Source organism: Pseudophryne corroboree, chromosome 4 (assembly GCF_028390025.1).
Source record: "Pseudophryne corroboree isolate aPseCor3 chromosome 4, aPseCor3.hap2, whole genome shotgun sequence".
NCBI lineage: Eukaryota > Metazoa > Chordata > Amphibia > Anura > Myobatrachidae > Pseudophryne > Pseudophryne corroboree.
In genome coordinates this window covers 14,481,511-14,499,243 of record NC_086447.1, presented here as the reverse complement: position 1 = coordinate 14,499,243, position 17,733 = coordinate 14,481,511, and the positions used below count along the sequence as shown (strand labels likewise).

The 17,733-nt window shown below is 36.8% G+C and overlaps 7 non-coding genes across 7 annotated transcripts; all 7 read left to right on the top strand.

Annotated features, from left to right (window-relative positions):
- Nucleotides 1-734: 734 nt before the first annotated feature.
- On the top strand, nt 735-808 carry TRNAN-GUU (transfer RNA asparagine (anticodon GUU)). The gene has a single exon. It is a non-coding gene; the product is annotated as a tRNA-Asn (tRNA).
- A 3,427-nt stretch (nt 809-4,235) lies between these two features.
- Nucleotides 4,236-4,309, top strand: TRNAN-GUU (transfer RNA asparagine (anticodon GUU)). The gene has a single exon. It is a non-coding gene; the product is annotated as a tRNA-Asn (tRNA).
- A 3,427-nt stretch (nt 4,310-7,736) lies between these two features.
- TRNAN-GUU (transfer RNA asparagine (anticodon GUU)) lies at nt 7,737-7,810 on the top strand. The gene has a single exon. It is a non-coding gene; the product is annotated as a tRNA-Asn (tRNA).
- Nucleotides 7,811-8,903: 1,093 nt separating this feature from the next.
- Nucleotides 8,904-8,977, top strand: TRNAN-GUU (transfer RNA asparagine (anticodon GUU)). The gene has a single exon. It is a non-coding gene; the product is annotated as a tRNA-Asn (tRNA).
- Nucleotides 8,978-12,404: 3,427 nt separating this feature from the next.
- On the top strand, nt 12,405-12,478 carry TRNAN-GUU (transfer RNA asparagine (anticodon GUU)). The gene has a single exon. It is a non-coding gene; the product is annotated as a tRNA-Asn (tRNA).
- A 1,093-nt stretch (nt 12,479-13,571) lies between these two features.
- On the top strand, nt 13,572-13,645 carry TRNAN-GUU (transfer RNA asparagine (anticodon GUU)). The gene has a single exon. It is a non-coding gene; the product is annotated as a tRNA-Asn (tRNA).
- Nucleotides 13,646-14,738: 1,093 nt separating this feature from the next.
- TRNAN-GUU (transfer RNA asparagine (anticodon GUU)) lies at nt 14,739-14,812 on the top strand. The gene has a single exon. It is a non-coding gene; the product is annotated as a tRNA-Asn (tRNA).
- The last annotated feature ends 2,921 nt before the right edge of the window (nt 14,813-17,733 follow it).

Sequence of the window (17,733 nt, the reverse complement as noted above, 5' to 3'; positions counted from 1 at the left end):
ATGCATCCTCATTACAATGTCCACTGAAATAATACAGGTTGACACCAGGAAACATAAACCTCACTGCATCCTTGCTGCTTTCTCAAGTGGGAATCTGTTTAATGTGAAAACCAGATGATATCTAATCAGCACACAGGTAAGAAGTTAAGAAAATCTTTCTTTAAGGGTGAAGATGTTTCTCACAAAATCGTTGCCCCAATGCATCATTGAAATTCAAGATGGAAAGATGATTTTGAAATATCAATTGTACATTTTGCATTGCTCTTCTGGTGACAATGTAGCTTGTTTTTGTCAATTACCATTTCAGTAATAGGGTAAAGAAAATTAAGTGGATTTCTGAAAGAAAACAATGCTGTCAATATACTATTAAAACAAATTAAAATGTTAAAAGTTATTGTACTTTAAGTAAAAATAAAAGAGTCAAAATATCAATTCCAGTTTTGGAAGAATTTAATTAACAAAAAAATAAGTGCACATAGCAGAGGATGGTTTCGATCCACCGACCTCTGGGTTATGGGCCCAGCACTCTTCCGCTGCACCACTCTGCTGCTCATGTAAGTGTCAGAGATCCTGAAGTACTCACTCATCATGTGAAAGTACCAATGTGTTTCTTCGTTGGTCAATGGAAGAAAAATCTTGCAAAACTCTCCAGATTATTGCCTTTTTAACCTTTTTCTAGGAAACTTTCTAGATGAATGCTTTTTAGCCTTTGTCAGTACATGCTTGTGCAAGCTGTCTCTGTGGCGCAATCGGTTAGCGCATTCGGCTGTTAACCAAAAGGGTGGTGGTTCAATCCCACCCAGGGACGTAATTGACCTTGTGATCAAATTTTGGTGATCTTTAAGTAGACAACTCAAAATTTCAAACCACTTCTTATAGTGTAGGGTACCTGGCCTTCTCTGATACAATCAGAGTGAGATTTGATTAAGTCATTTTATAAAAAACAGGAAGCACAATTTAGCATGGGGTTGCAGAGAAAAAAAATGATGCAGGCAGAGAAATCCAATTGAGTGATTAATCAGCTCTCCATTTTATGGCTTTATTTTTATGCTAACACATTTGCTCTCTGAAAAGTGTCCACAAAGCCAAGTCTCTGATTAACACCTTTGTAGGAATGGTTTTTCACCTATTACTGATTAAAACTTGCTTCATTGGAAAGGCAGCAAGATGCATCCTCATTACAATGTCCACTGAAATAATACAGGTTGACACCAGGAAACATAAACCTCACTGCATCCTTGCTGCTTTCTCAAGTGGGAATCTGTTTAATGTGAAAACCAGGTGATATCTAATCAGCACACAGGTAAGAAGTTAAGAAAATCTTTCTTTAAGGGTGAAGATGTTTCTCACAAAATCGTTGCCCCAATGCATCATTGAAATTCAAGATGGAAAGATGATTTTGAAATATCAATTGTACATTTTGCATTGCTCTTCTGGTGACAATGTAGCTTGTTTTTGTCAATTACCATTTCAGTAATAGGGTAAAGAAAATTAAGTGGATTTCTGAAAGAAAACAATGCTGTCAATATACTATTAAAACATATTAAAATGTTAAAAGTTATTGTACTTTAAGTTAAAATAAAAGAGTCAAAATATCAATTCCAGTGTTGGAAGAATTTAATTAACAAAAAAATAAGTGCACATAGCAGAGGATGGTTTCGATCCATCGACCTCTGGGTTATGGGACCAGCACTCTTCCGCTGCGCCACTCTGCTGCTCATGTAAGTGTCAGAGATCCTGAAGTACTCACTCATTATGTGAAAGTACCAATGTGTTTCTTCGTTGGTCAATGGAAGAAAAATCTTGCAAAACTCTCCAGATTATTGCCTTTTTAACCTTTTTCTAGGAAACTTTCTAGATGAATGCTTTTTAGCCTTTGTCAGTACATGCTTTTGCAAGCTGTCTCTGTGGTGCAATCGGTTAGCGCATTCGGCTGTTAACCAAAAGGGTGGTGGTTCAATCCCACCTAGGGACGTAATTGACCTTGTGATCAAATTTTGGTGATCTTTAAGTAGACAAGTCAAAATTTCAAACCACCTCTTATAGTGTAGGGTACCTGGCCTTCTCTGATGCAATCAGAGTCAGATTTGATTAAGTCATTTTATAAAAAACAGGAAGCACAATTTAGCATGGGGTTGCAGAGAAAAAAAATTATGCAGGCAGAGAAATCCAATTGAGTGATTAATCAGCTCTCCATTTTATGGCTTTATTTTTATGCTAACACATTTGCTCTCTGAAAAGTGTCCACAAAGCCAAGTCTCTGATTAACACCTTTGTAGGAATGGTTTTTCACCTATTACTGATTAAAACTTGCTTCATTGGAAAGGCAGCAAGATGCATCCTCATTACAATGTCCACTGAAATAATACAGGTTGACACCAGGAAACATAAACCTCACTGCATCCTTGCTGCTTTCTCAAGTGGGAATCTGTTTAATGTGAAAACCAGGTGATATCTAATCAGCACACAGGTAAGAAGTTAAGAAAATCTTTCTTTAAGGGTGAAGATGTTTCTCACAAAATCGTTGCCCCAATGCATCATTGAAATTCAAGATGGAAAGATGATTTTGAAATATCAATTGTACATTTTGCATTGCTCTTCTGGTGACAATGTAGCTTGTTTTTGTCAATTACCATTTCAGTAATAGGGTAAAGAAAATTAAGTGGATTTCTGAAAGAAAACAATGCTGTCAATATACTATTAAAACAAATTAAAATGTTAAAAGTTATTGTACTTTAAGTAAAAATAAAAGAGTCAAAATATCAATTCCAGTTTTGGAAGAATTTAATTAACAAAAAAATAAGTGCACATAGCAGAGGATGGTTTCGATCCACCGACCTCTGGGTTATGGGCCCAGCACGCTTCCGCTGCGCCACTCTGCTGCTCATGTAAGTGTCAGAGATCCTGAAGTACTCACTCATCATGTGAAAGTACCAATGTGTTTCTTCGTTGGTCAATGGAAGAAAAATCTTGCAAAACTCTCCAGATTATTGCCTTTTTAACCTTTTTCTAGGAAACTTTCTAGATGAATGCTTTTTAGCCTTTGTCAGTACATGCTTTTGCAAGCTGTCTCTGTGGCGCAATCGGTTAGCGCATTCGGCTGTTAACCGAAAGGTTGGTGGTTCAATCCCACCAGGGGACGTAATTGACCTTGTGATCAAATTTTGGTGATCTTTAAGTAGACAAGTCAAAATTTCAAACCACCTCTTATAGTGTAGGGTACCTGGCCTTCTCTGATGCAATCAGAGTCAGATTTGATTAAGTCATTTTATAAAAAACAGGAAGCACAATTTAGCATGGGGTTGCAGAGAAAAAAAATGATGCAGGCAGAGAAATCCAATTGAGTGATTAATCAGTTCTCCATTTTATGGCTTTATTTTTATGCTAACACATTTGCTCTCTGAAAAGTGTCCACAAAGCCAAGTCTCTGATTAACACCTTTGTAGGAATGGTTTTTCACCTATTACTGATTAAAACTTGCTTCATTGGAAAGGCAGCAAGATGCATCCTCATTACAATGTCCACTGAAATAATACAGGTTGACACCAGGAAACATAAACCTCACTGCATCCTTGCTGCTTTCTCAAGTGGGAATCTGTTTGATGTGAAAACCAGGTGATATCTAATCAGCACACAGGTAAGAAGTTAAGAAAATCTTTCTTTAAGGGTGAAGATGTTTCTCACAAAATCGTTGCCCCAATGCATCATTGAAATTCAAGATGGAAAGATGATTTTGAAATATCAATTGTACATTTTGCATTGCTCTTCTGGTGACAATGTAGCTTGTTTTTGTCAATTACCATTTCAGTAATAGGGTAAAGAAAATTAAGTGGATTTCTGAAAGAAAACAATGCTGTCAATATACTATTAAAACAAATTAAAATGTTAAAAGTTATTGTACTTTAAGTAAAAATAAAAGAGTCAAAATATCAATTCCAGTGTTGGAAGAATTTAATTAACAAAAAAATAAGTGCACATAGCAGAGGATGGTTTCGATCCACCGACCTCTGGGTTATGGGCCCAGCACGCTTCCGCTGCGCCACTCTGCTGCTCATGTAAGTGTCAGAGATCCTGAAGTACTCACTCATCATGTGAAAGTACCAATGTGTTTCTTCGTTGGTCAATGGAAGAAAAATCTTGCAAAACTCTCCAGATTATTGCCTTTTTAACCTTTTTCTAGGAAACTTTCTAGATGAATGCTTTTTAGCCTTTGTCAGTACATGCTTTTGCAAGCTGTCTCTGTGGCGCAATCGGTTAGCGCATTCGGCTGTTAACCGAAAGGTTGGTGGTTCAATCCCACCTGGAGACGTAATTGACCTTGTGATCAAATTTTGCTGATCTTTAAGTAGACAAGTCAAAATTTCAAACCACCTCTTATAGTGTAGGGTACCTGGCCTTCTCTGAAGCAATCAGAGTCATATTTGATTAAGTCATTTTATAAAAAACAGGAAGCACAATTTAGCATGGGGTTGCAGAGAAAAAAAATGATGCAGGCAGAGAAATCCAATTGAGTGATTAATCAGCTCTCCATTTTATGGCTTTATTTTTATGCTAACACATTTGCTCTCTGAAAAGTGTCCACAAAGCCAAGTCTCTGATTAACACCTTTGTAGGAATGGTTTTTCACCTATTACTGATTAAAACTTGCTTCATTGGAAAGGCAGCAAGATGCATCCTCATTACAATGTCCACTGAAATAATACAGGTTGACACCAGGAAACATAAACCTCACTGCATCCTTGCTGCTTTCTCAAGTGGGAATCTGTTTAATGTGAAAACCAGGTGATATCTAATCAGCACACAGGTAAGAAGTTAAGAAAATCTTTCTTTAAGGGTGAAGATGTTTCTCACAAAATCGTTGCCCCAATGCATCATTGAAATTCAAGATGGAAAGATGATTTTGAAATATCAATTGTACATTTTGCATTGCTCTTCTGGTGACAATGTAGCTTGTTTTTGTCAATTACCATTTCAGTAATAGGGTAAAGAAAATTAAGTGGATTTCTGAAAGAAAACAATGCTGTCAATATACTATTAAAACATATTAAAATGTTAAAAGTTATTGTACTTTAAGTTAAAATAAAAGAGTCAAAATATCAATTCCAGTGTTGGAAGAATTTAATTAACAAAAAAATAAGTGCACATAGCAGAGGATGGTTTCGATCCATCGACCTCTGGGTTATGGGACCAGCACTCTTCCGCTGCGCCACTCTGCTGCTCATGTAAGTGTCAGAGATCCTGAAGTACTCACTCATTATGTGAAAGTACCAATGTGTTTCTTCGTTGGTCAATGGAAGAAAAATCTTGCAAAACTCTCCAGATTATTGCCTTTTTAACCTTTTTCTAGGAAACTTTCTAGATGAATGCTTTTTAGCCTTTGTCAGTACATGCTTTTGTAAGCTGTCTCTGTGGTGCAATCGGTTAGCGCATTCGGCTGTTAACCAAAAGGGTGGTGGTTCAATCCCACCTAGGGACGTAATTGACCTTGTGATCAAATTTTGGTGATCTTTAAGTAGACAAGTCAAAATTTCAAACCACCTCTTATAGTGTAGGGTACCTGGCCTTCTCTGATGCAATCAGAGTCAGATTTGATTAAGTCATTTTATAAAAAACAGGAAGCACAATTTAGCATGGGGTTGCAGAGAAAAAAAATTATGCAGGCAGAGAAATCCAATTGAGTGATTAATCAGCTCTCCATTTTATGGCTTTATTTTTATGCTAACACATTTGCTCTCTGAAAAGTGTCCACAAAGCCAAGTCTCTGATTAACACCTTTGTAGGAATGGTTTTTCACCTATTACTGATTAAAACTTGCTTCATTGGAAAGGCAGCAAGATGCATCCTCATTACAATGTCCACTGAAATAATACAGGTTGACACCAGGAAACATAAACCTCACTGCATCCTTGCTGCTTTCTCAAGTGGGAATCTGTTTAATGTGAAAACCAGGTGATATCTAATCAGCACACAGGTAAGAAGTTAAGAAAATCTTTCTTTAAGGGTGAAGATGTTTCTCACAAAATCGTTGCCCCAATGCATCATTGAAATTCAAGATGGAAAGATGATTTTGAAATATCAATTGTACATTTTGCATTGCTCTTCTGGTGACAATGTAGCTTGTTTTTGTCAATTACCATTTCAGTAATAGGGTAAAGAAAATTAAGTGGATTTCTGAAAGAAAACAATGCTGTCAATATACTATTAAAACAAATTAAAATGTTAAAAGTTATTGTACTTTAAGTAAAAATAAAAGAGTCAAAATATCAATTCCAGTTTTGGAAGAATTTAATTAACAAAAAAATAAGTGCACATAGCAGAGGATGGTTTCGATCCACCGACCTCTGGGTTATGGGCCCAGCACGCTTCCGCTGCGCCACTCTGCTGCTCATGTAAGTGTCAGAGATCCTGAAGTACTCACTCATCATGTGAAAGTACCAATGTGTTTCTTCGTTGGTCAATGGAAGAAAAATCTTGCAAAACTCTCCAGATTATTGCCTTTTTAACCTTTTTCTAGGAAACTTTCTAGATGAATGCTTTTTAGCCTTTGTCAGTACATGCTTTTGCAAGCTGTCTCTGTGGCGCAATCGGTTAGCGCATTCGGCTGTTAACCGAAAGGTTGGTGGTTCAATCCCACCAGGGGACGTAATTGACCTTGTGATCAAATTTTGGTGATCTTTAAGTAGACAAGTCAAAATTTCAAACCACCTCTTATAGTGTAGGGTACCTGGCCTTCTCTGATGCAATCAGAGTCAGATTTGATTAAGTCATTTTATAAAAAACAGGAAGCACAATTTAGCATGGGGTTGCAGAGAAAAAAAATGATGCAGGCAGAGAAATCCAATTGAGTGATTAATCAGTTCTCCATTTTATGGCTTTATTTTTATGCTAACACATTTGCTCTCTGAAAAGTGTCCACAAAGCCAAGTCTCTGATTAACACCTTTGTAGGAATGGTTTTTCACCTATTACTGATTAAAACTTGCTTCATTGGAAAGGCAGCAAGATGCATCCTCATTACAATGTCCACTGAAATAATACAGGTTGACACCAGGAAACATAAACCTCACTGCATCCTTGCTGCTTTCTCAAGTGGGAATCTGTTTGATGTGAAAACCAGGTGATATCTAATCAGCACACAGGTAAGAAGTTAAGAAAATCTTTCTTTAAGGGTGAAGATGTTTCTCACAAAATCGTTGCCCCAATGCATCATTGAAATTCAAGATGGAAAGATGATTTTGAAATATCAATTGTACATTTTGCATTGCTCTTCTGGTGACAATGTAGCTTGTTTTTGTCAATTACCATTTCAGTAATAGGGTAAAGAAAATTAAGTGGATTTCTGAAAGAAAACAATGCTGTCAATATACTATTAAAACAAATTAAAATGTTAAAAGTTATTGTACTTTAAGTAAAAATAAAAGAGTCAAAATATCAATTCCAGTGTTGGAAGAATTTAATTAACAAAAAAATAAGTGCACATAGCAGAGGATGGTTTCGATCCACCGACCTCTGGGTTATGGGCCCAGCACGCTTCCGCTGCGCCACTCTGCTGCTCATGTAAGTGTCAGAGATCCTGAAGTACTCACTCATCATGTGAAAGTACCAATGTGTTTCTTCGTTGGTCAATGGAAGAAAAATCTTGCAAAACTCTCCAGATTATTGCCTTTTTAACCTTTTTCTAGGAAACTTTCTAGATGAATGCTTTTTAGCCTTTGTCAGTACATGCTTTTGCAAGCTGTCTCTGTGGCGCAATCGGTTAGCGCATTCGGCTGTTAACCGAAAGGTTGGTGGTTCAATCCCACCTGGAGACGTAATTGACCTTGTGATCAAATTTTGCTGATCTTTAAGTAGACAAGTCAAAATTTCAAACCACCTCTTATAGTGTAGGGTACCTGGCCTTCTCTGAAGCAATCAGAGTCATATTTGATTAAGTCATTTTATAAAAAACAGGAAGCACAATTTAGCATGGGGTTGCAGAGAAAAAAAATGATGCAGGCAGAGAAATCCAATTGAGTGATTAATCAGCTCTCCATTTTATGGCTTTATTTTTATGCTAACACATTTGCTCTCTGAAAAGTGTCCACAAAGCCAAGTCTCTGATTAACACCTTTGTAGGAATGGTTTTTCACCTATTACTGATTAAAACTTGCTTCATTGGAAAGGCAGCAAGATGCATCCTCATTACAATGTCCACTGAAATAATACAGGTTGACACCAGGAAACATAAACCTCACTGCATCCTTGCTGCTTTCTCAAGTGGGAATCTGTTTAATGTGAAAACCAGATGATATCTAATCAGCACACAGGTAAGAAGTTAAGAAAATCTTTCTTTAAGGGTGAAGATGTTTCTCACAAAATCGTTGCCCCAATGCATCATTGAAATTCAAGATGGAAAGATGATTTTGAAATATCAATTGTACATTTTGCATTGCTCTTCTGGTGACAATGTAGCTTGTTTTTGTCAATTACCATTTCAGTAATAGGGTAAAGAAAATTAAGTGGATTTCTGAAAGAAAACAATGCTGTCAATATACTATTAAAACAAATTAAAATGTTAAAAGTTATTGTACTTTAAGTAAAAATAAAAGAGTCAAAATATCAATTCCAGTTTTGGAAGAATTTAATTAACAAAAAAATAAGTGCACATAGCAGAGGATGGTTTCGATCCACCGACCTCTGGGTTATGGGCCCAGCACTCTTCCGCTGCACCACTCTGCTGCTCATGTAAGTGTCAGAGATCCTGAAGTACTCACTCATCATGTGAAAGTACCAATGTGTTTCTTCGTTGGTCAATGGAAGAAAAATCTTGCAAAACTCTCCAGATTATTGCCTTTTTAACCTTTTTCTAGGAAACTTTCTAGATGAATGCTTTTTAGCCTTTGTCAGTACATGCTTGTGCAAGCTGTCTCTGTGGCGCAATCGGTTAGCGCATTCGGCTGTTAACCGAAAGGTTGGTGGTTCAATCCCACCCAGGGACGTAATTGACCTTGTGATCAAATTTTGGTGATGTTTAAGTAGACAACTCAAAATTTCAAACCACTTCTTATAGTGTAGGGTACCTGGCCTTCTCTGATACAATCAGAGTGAGATTTGATTAAGTCATTTTATAAAAAACAGGAAGCACAATTTAGCATGGGGTTGCAGAGAAAAAAAATGATGCAGGCTGAGAAATCCAATTGAGTGATTAATCAGCTCTCCATTTTATGGCTTTATTTTTATGCTAACACATTTGCTCTCTGAAAAGTGTCCACAAAGCCAAGTCTCTGATTAACACCTTTGTAGGAATGGTTTTTCACCTATTACTGATTAAAACTTGCTTCATTGGAAAGGCAGCAAGATGCATCCTCATTACAATGTCCACTGAAATAATACAGGTTGACACCAGGAAACATAAACCTCACTGCATCCTTGCTGCTTTCTCAAGTGGGAATCTGTTTAATGTGAAAACCAGGTGATATCTAATCAGCACACAGGTAAGAAGTTAAGAAAATCTTTCTTTAAGGGTGAAGATGTTTCTCACAAAATCGTTGCCCCAATGCATCATTGAAATTCAAGATGGAAAGATGATTTTGAAATATCAATTGTACATTTTGCATTGCTCTTCTGGTGACAATGTAGCTTGTTTTTGTCAATTACCATTTCAGTAATAGGGTAAAGAAAATTAAGTGGATTTCTGAAAGAAAACAATGCTGTCAATATACTATTAAAACATATTAAAATGTTAAAAGTTATTGTACTTTAAGTTAAAATAAAAGAGTCAAAATATCAATTCCAGTGTTGGAAGAATTTAATTAACAAAAAAATAAGTGCACATAGCAGAGGATGGTTTCGATCCATCGACCTCTGGGTTATGGGACCAGCACTCTTCCGCTGCGCCACTCTGCTGCTCATGCAAGTGTCAGAGATCCTGAAGTACTCACTCATTATGTGAAAGTACCAATGTGTTTCTTCGTTGGTCAATGGAAGAAAAATCTTGCAAAACTCTCCAGATTATTGCCTTTTTAACCTTTTTCTAGGAAACTTTCTAGATGAATGCTTTTTAGCCTTTGTCAGTACATGCTTTTGCAAGCTGTCTCTGTGGTGCAATCGGTTAGCGCATTCGGCTGTTAACCAAAAGGGTGGTGGTTCAATCCCACCTAGGGACGTAATTGACCTTGTGATCAAATTTTGGTGATCTTTAAGTAGACAAGTCAAAATTTCAAACCACCTCTTATAGTGTAGGGTACCTGGCCTTCTCTGATGCAATCAGAGTCAGATTTGATTAAGTCATTTTATAAAAAACAGGAAGCACAATTTAGCATGGGGTTGCAGAGAAAAAAAATGATGCAGGCAGAGAAATCCAATTGAGTGATTAATCAGCTCTCCATTTTATGGCTTTATTTTTATGCTAACAAATTTGCTCTCTGAAAAGTGTCCACAAAGCCAAGTCTCTGATTAACACCTTTGTAGGAATGGTTTTTCACCTATTACTGATTAAAACTTGCTTCATTGGAAAGGCAGCAAGATGCATCCTCATTACAATGTCCACTGAAATAATACAGGTTGACACCAGGAAACATAAACCTCACTGCATCCTTGCTGCTTTCTCAAGTGGGAATCTGTTTAATGTGAAAACCAGGTGATATCTAATCAGCACACAGGTAAGAAGTTAAGAAAATCTTTCTTTAAGGGTGAAGATGTTTCTCACAAAATCGTTGCCCCAATGCATCATTGAAATTCAAGATGGAAAGATGATTTTGAAATATCAATTGTACATTTTGCATTGCTCTTCTGGTGACAATGTAGCTTGTTTTTGTCAATTACCATTTCAGTAATAGGGTAAAGAAAATTAAGTGGATTTCTGAAAGAAAACAATGCTGTCAATATACTATTAAAACAAATTAAAATGTTAAAAGTTATTGTACTTTAAGTAAAAATAAAAGAGTCAAAATATCAATTCCAGTTTTGGAAGAATTTAATTAACAAAAAAATAAGTGCACATAGCAGAGGATGGTTTCGATCCACCGACCTCTGGGTTATGGGCCCAGCACGCTTCCGCTGCGCCACTCTGCTGCTCATGTAAGTGTCAGAGATCCTGAAGTACTCACTCATCATGTGAAAGTACCAATGTGTTTCTTCGTTGGTCAATGGAAGAAAAATCTTGCAAAACTCTCCAGATTATTGCCTTTTTAACCTTTTTCTAGGAAACTTTCTAGATGAATGCTTTTTAGCCTTTGTCAGTACATGCTTTTGCAAGCTGTCTCTGTGGCGCAATCGGTTAGCGCATTCGGCTGTTAACCGAAAGGTTGGTGGTTCAATCCCACCAGGGGACGTAATTGACCTTGTGATCAAATTTTGGTGATCTTTAAGTAGACAAGTCAAAATTTCAAACCACCTCTTATAGTGTAGGGTACCTGGCCTTCTCTGATGCAATCAGAGTCAGATTTGATTAAGTCATTTTATAAAAAACAGGAAGCACAATTTAGCATGGGGTTGCAGAGAAAAAAAATGATGCAGGCAGAGAAATCCAATTGAGTGATTAATCAGTTCTCCATTTTATGGCTTTATTTTTATGCTAACACATTTGCTCTCTGAAAAGTGTCCACAAAGCCAAGTCTCTGATTAACACCTTTGTAGGAATGGTTTTTCACCTATTACTGATTAAAACTTGCTTCATTGGAAAGGCAGCAAGATGCATCCTCATTACAATGTCCACTGAAATAATACAGGTTGACACCAGGAAACATAAACCTCACTGCATCCTTGCTGCTTTCTCAAGTGGGAATCTGTTTGATGTGAAAACCAGGTGATATCTAATCAGCACACAGGTAAGAAGTTAAGAAAATCTTTCTTTAAGGGTGAAGATGTTTCTCACAAAATCGTTGCCCCAATGCATCATTGAAATTCAAGATGGAAAGATGATTTTGAAATATCAATTGTACATTTTGCATTGCTCTTCTGGTGACAATGTAGCTTGTTTTTGTCAATTACCATTTCAGTAATAGGGTAAAGAAAATTAAGTGGATTTCTGAAAGAAAACAATGCTGTCAATATACTATTAAAACAAATTAAAATGTTAAAAGTTATTGTACTTTAAGTAAAAATAAAAGAGTCAAAATATCAATTCCAGTGTTGGAAGAATTTAATTAACAAAAAAATAAGTGCACATAGCAGAGGATGGTTTCGATCCACCGACCTCTGGGTTATGGGCCCAGCACGCTTCCGCTGCGCCACTCTGCTGCTCATGTAAGTGTCAGAGATCCTGAAGTACTCACTCATCATGTGAAAGTACCAATGTGTTTCTTCGTTGGTCAATGGAAGAAAAATCTTGCAAAACTCTCCAGATTATTGCCTTTTTAACCTTTTTCTAGGAAACTTTCTAGATGAATGCTTTTTAGCCTTTGTCAGTACATGCTTTTGCAAGCTGTCTCTGTGGCGCAATCGGTTAGCGCATTCGGCTGTTAACCGAAAGGTTGGTGGTTCAATCCCACCTGGAGACGTAATTGACCTTGTGATCAAATTTTGCTGATCTTTAAGTAGACAAGTCAAAATTTCAAACCACCTCTTATGGTGTAGGGTACCTGGCCTTCTCTGAAGCAATCAGAGTCATATTTGATTAAGTCATTTTATAAAAAACAGGAAGCACAATTTAGCATGGGGTTGCAGAGAAAAAAAATGATGCAGGCAGAGAAATCCAATTGAGTGATTAATCAGCTCTCCATTTTATGGCTTTATTTTTATGCTAACACATTTGCTCTCTGAAAAGTGTCCACAAAGCCAAGTCTCTGATTAACACCTTTGTAGGAATGGTTTTTCACCTATTACTGATTAAAACTTGCTTCATTGGAAAGGCAGCAAGATGCATCCTCATTACAATGTCCACTGAAATAATACAGGTTGACACCAGGAAACATAAACCTCACTGCATCCTTGCTGCTTTCTCAAGTGGGAATCTGTTTAATGTGAAAACCAGATGATATCTAATCAGCACACAGGTAAGAAGTTAAGAAAATCTTTCTTTAAGGGTGAAGATGTTTCTCACAAAATCGTTGCCCCAATGCATCATTGAAATTCAAGATGGAAAGATGATTTTGAAATATCAATTGTACATTTTGCATTGCTCTTCTGGTGACAATGTAGCTTGTTTTTGTCAATTACCATTTCAGTAATAGGGTAAAGAAAATTAAGTGGATTTCTGAAAGAAAACAATGCTGTCAATATACTATTAAAACAAATTAAAATGTTAAAAGTTATTGTACTTTAAGTAAAAATAAAAGAGTCAAAATATCAATTCCAGTTTTGGAAGAATTTAATTAACAAAAAAATAAGTGCACATAGCAGAGGATGGTTTCGATCCACCGACCTCTGGGTTATGGGCCCAGCACTCTTCCGCTGCACCACTCTGCTGCTCATGTAAGTGTCAGAGATCCTGAAGTACTCACTCATCATGTGAAAGTACCAATGTGTTTCTTCGTTGGTCAATGGAAGAAAAATCTTGCAAAACTCTCCAGATTATTGCCTTTTTAACCTTTTTCTAGGAAACTTTCTAGATGAATGCTTTTTAGCCTTTGTCAGTACATGCTTTTGCAAGCTGTCTCTGTGGCGCAATCGGTTAGCGCATTCGGCTGTTAACCGAGAGGTTGGTGGTTCAATCCCACCCAGGGACGTAATTGACCTTGTGATCAAATTTTGGTGATCTTTAAGTAGACAACTCAAAATTTCAAACCACCTCTTATAGTGTAGGGTACCTGGCCTTCTCTGATGCAATCAGAGTGAGATTTGATTAAGTCATTTTATAAAAAACAGGAAGCACAATTTAGCATGGGGTTGCAGAGAAAAAAAATGATGCAGGCAGAGAAATCCAATTGAGTGATTAATCAGCTCTCCATTTTATGGCTTTATTTTTATGCTAACACATTTGCTCTCTGAAAAGTGTCCACAAAGCCAAGTCTCTGATTAACACCTTTGTAGGAATGGTTTTTCACCTATTACTGATTAAAACTTGCTTCATTGGAAAGGCAGCAAGATGCATCCTCATTACAATGTCCACTGAAATAATACAGGTTGACACCAGGAAACATAAACCTCACTGCATCCTTGCTGCTTTCTCAAGTGGGAATCTGTTTAATGTGAAAACCAGGTGATATCTAATCAGCACACAGGTAAGAAGTTAAGAAAATCTTTCTTTAAGGGTGAAGATGTTTCTCACAAAATCGTTGCCCCAATGCATCATTGATATTCAAGCTGGAAAGATGATTTTGAAATATCAATTGTACATTTTGCATTGCTCTTCTGGTGACAATGTAGCTTGTTTTTGTCAATTACCATTTCAGTAATAGGGTAAAGAAAATTAAGTGGATTTCTGAAAGAAAACAATGCTGTCAATATACTATTAAAACAAATTAAAATGTTAAAAGTTATTGTACTTTAAGTAAAAATAAAAGAGTCAAAATATCAATTCCAGTTTTGGAAGAATTAAATTAACAAAAATATAAGTGCACATAGCAGAGGATGGTTTCGATCCACCGACCTCTGGGTTATGGGCCCAGCACTCTTCCGCTGCACCACTCTGCTGCTCATGTGAGTGTCAGAGATCCTGAAGTACTCACTCATCATGTGAAAGTACCAATGTGTTTCTTCGTTGGTCAATGGAAGAAAAATCTTGCAAAACTCTCCAGATTATTGCCTTTTTAACCTTTTTCTAGGAAACTTTCTAGATGAATGCTTTTTAGCCTTTGTCAGTACATGCTTGTGCAAGCTGTCTCTGTGGCGCAATCGGTTAGCGCATTCGGCTGTTAACCGAAAGGTTGGTGGTTCAATCCCACCCAGGGACGTAATTGACCTTGTGATCAAATTTTGGAGATCTTTAAGTAGACAACTCAAAATTTCAAACCACCTCTTATAGTGTAGGGTACCTGGCCTTCTCTGATACAATCAGAGTGAGATTTGATTAAGTCATTTTATAAAAAACAGGAAGCACAATTTAGCATGGGGTTGCAGAGAAAAAAAATGATGCAGGCAGAGAAATCCAATTGAGTGATTAATCAGCTCTCCATTTTATGGCTTTATTTTTATGCTAACACATTTGCTCTCTGAAAAGTGTCCACAAAGCCAAGTCTCTGATTAACACCTTTGTAGGAATGGTTTTTCACCTATTACTGATTAAAACTTGCTTCATTGGAAAGGCAGCAAGATGCATCCTCATTACAATGTCCACTGAAATAATACAGGTTGACACCAGGAAACATAAACCTCACTGCATCCTTGCTGCTTTCTCAAGTGGGAATCTGTTTAATGTGAAAACCAGGTGATATCTAATCAGCACACAGGTAAGAAGTTAAGAAAATCTTTCTTTAAGGGTGAAGATGTTTCTCACAAAATCGTTGCCCCAATGCATCATTGAAATTCAAGATGGAAAGATGATTTTGAAATATCAATTGTACATTTTGCATTGCTCTTCTGGTGACAATGTAGCTTGTTTTTGTCAATTACCATTTCAGTAATAGGGTAAAGAAAATTAAGTGGATTTCTGAAAGAAAACAATGCTGTCAATATACTATTAAAACAAATTAAAATGTTAAAAGTTATTGTACTTTAAGTAAAAATAAAAGAGTCAAAATATCAATTCCAGTGTTGGAAGAATTTAATTAACAAAAAAATAAGTGCACATAGCAGAGGATGGTTTCAATCCATCGACCTCTGGGTTATGGGACCAGCACTCTTCCGCTGCGCCACTCTGCTGCTCATGAAAGTGTCAGAGATCCTGAAGTACTCACTCATTATGTGAAAGTACCAATGTGTTTCTTCGTTGGTCAATGGAAGAAAAATCTTGCAAAACTCTCCAGATTATTGCCTTTTTAACCTTTTTCTAGGAAACTTTCTAGATGAATGCTTTTTAGCCTTTGTCAGTACATGCTTTTGCAAGCTGTCTCTGTGGTGCAATCGGTTAGCGCATTCGGCTGTTAACCAAAAGGGTGGTGGTTCAATCCCACCTAGGGACGTAATTGACCTTGTGATCAAATTTTGGTGATCTTTAAGTAGACAAGTCAAAATTTCAAACCACCTCTTATAGTGTAGGGTACCTGGCCTTCTCTGATGCAGTCAGATTTGATTAAGTCATTTTATAAAAAACAGGAAGCACAATTTAGCATGGGGTTGCAGAGAAAAAAAATTATGCAGGCAGAGAAATCCAATTGAGTGATTAATCAGCTCTCCATTTTATGGCTTTATTTTTATGCTAACACATTTGCTCTCTGAAAAGTGTCCACAAAGCCAAGTCTCTGATTAACACATTTGTAGGAATGGTTTTTCACCTATTACTGATTAAAACTTGCTTCATTGGAAAGGCAGCAAGATGCATCCTCATTACAATGTCCACTGAAATAATACAGGTTGACACCAGGAAACATAAACCTCACTGCATCCTTGCTGCTTTCTCAAGTGGGAATCTGTTTAATGTGAAAACCAGGTGATATCTAATCAGCACACAGGTAAGAAGTTAAGAAAATCTTTCTTTAAGGGTGAAGATGTTTCTCACAAAATCGTTGCCCCAATGCATCATTGAAATTCAAGATGGAAAGATGATTTTGAAATATCAATTGTACATTTTGCATTGCTCTTCTGGTGACAATGTAGCTTGTTTTTGTCAATTACCATTTCAGTAATAGGGTAAAGAAAATTAAGTGGATTTCTGAAAGAAAACAATGCTGTCAATATACTATTAAAACAAATTAAAATGTTAAAAGTTATTGTACTTTAAGTAAAAATAAAAGAGTCAAAATATCAATCCCAGTTTTGGAAGAATTTAATTAACAAAAAAATAAGTGCACATAGCAGAGGATGGTTTCGATCCACCGACCTCTGGGTTATGGGCCCAGCACGCTTCTGCTGCGCCACTCTGCTGCTCATGTAAGTGTCAGAGATCCTGAAGTACTCACTCATTATGTGAAAGTACCAATGTGTTTCTTCGTTGGTCAATGGAAGAAAAATCTTGCAAAACTCTCCAGATTATTGCCTTTTTAACCTTTTTCTAGGAAACTTTCTAGATGAATGCTTTTTAGCCTTTGTCAGTACATGCTTTTGCAAGCTGTCTCTGTGGTGCAATCGGTTAGTGCATTCGGCTGTTAACCAAAAGGGTGGTGGTTCAATCCCACCTAGGGACGTAATTGACCTTGTGATCAAATTTACCACCTCTTATAGTGTAGGGTACCTGGCCTTCTCTGATGCAGTCAGATTTGATTAAGTCATTTTATAAAAAACAGGAAGCACAATTTAGCATGGGGTTGCAGAGAAAAAAAAAATGATGCAGGCAGAGAAATCCAATTGAGTGATTAATCAGCTCTCCATTTTATGGCTTTATTTTTATGCTAACACATTTGCTCTCTGAAAAGTGTCCACAAAGCCAAGTCTCTGATTAACACCTTTGTAGGAATGGTTTTTCACCTATTACTGATTAAAACTTGCTTCATTGGAAAGGCAGCAAGATGCATCCTCATTACAATGTCCACTGAAATAATACAGGTTGACACCAGGAAACATAAACCTCACTGCATCCTTGCTGCTTTCTCAAGTGGGAATCTGTTTGATGTGAAAACCAGGTGATATCTAATCAGCACACAGGTAAGAAGTTAAGAAAATCTTTCTTTAAGGGTGAAGATGTTTCTCACAAAATCGTTGCCCCAATGCATCATTGAAATTCAAGATGGAAAGATGATTTTGAAATATCAATTGTACATTTTGCATTGCTCTTCTGGTG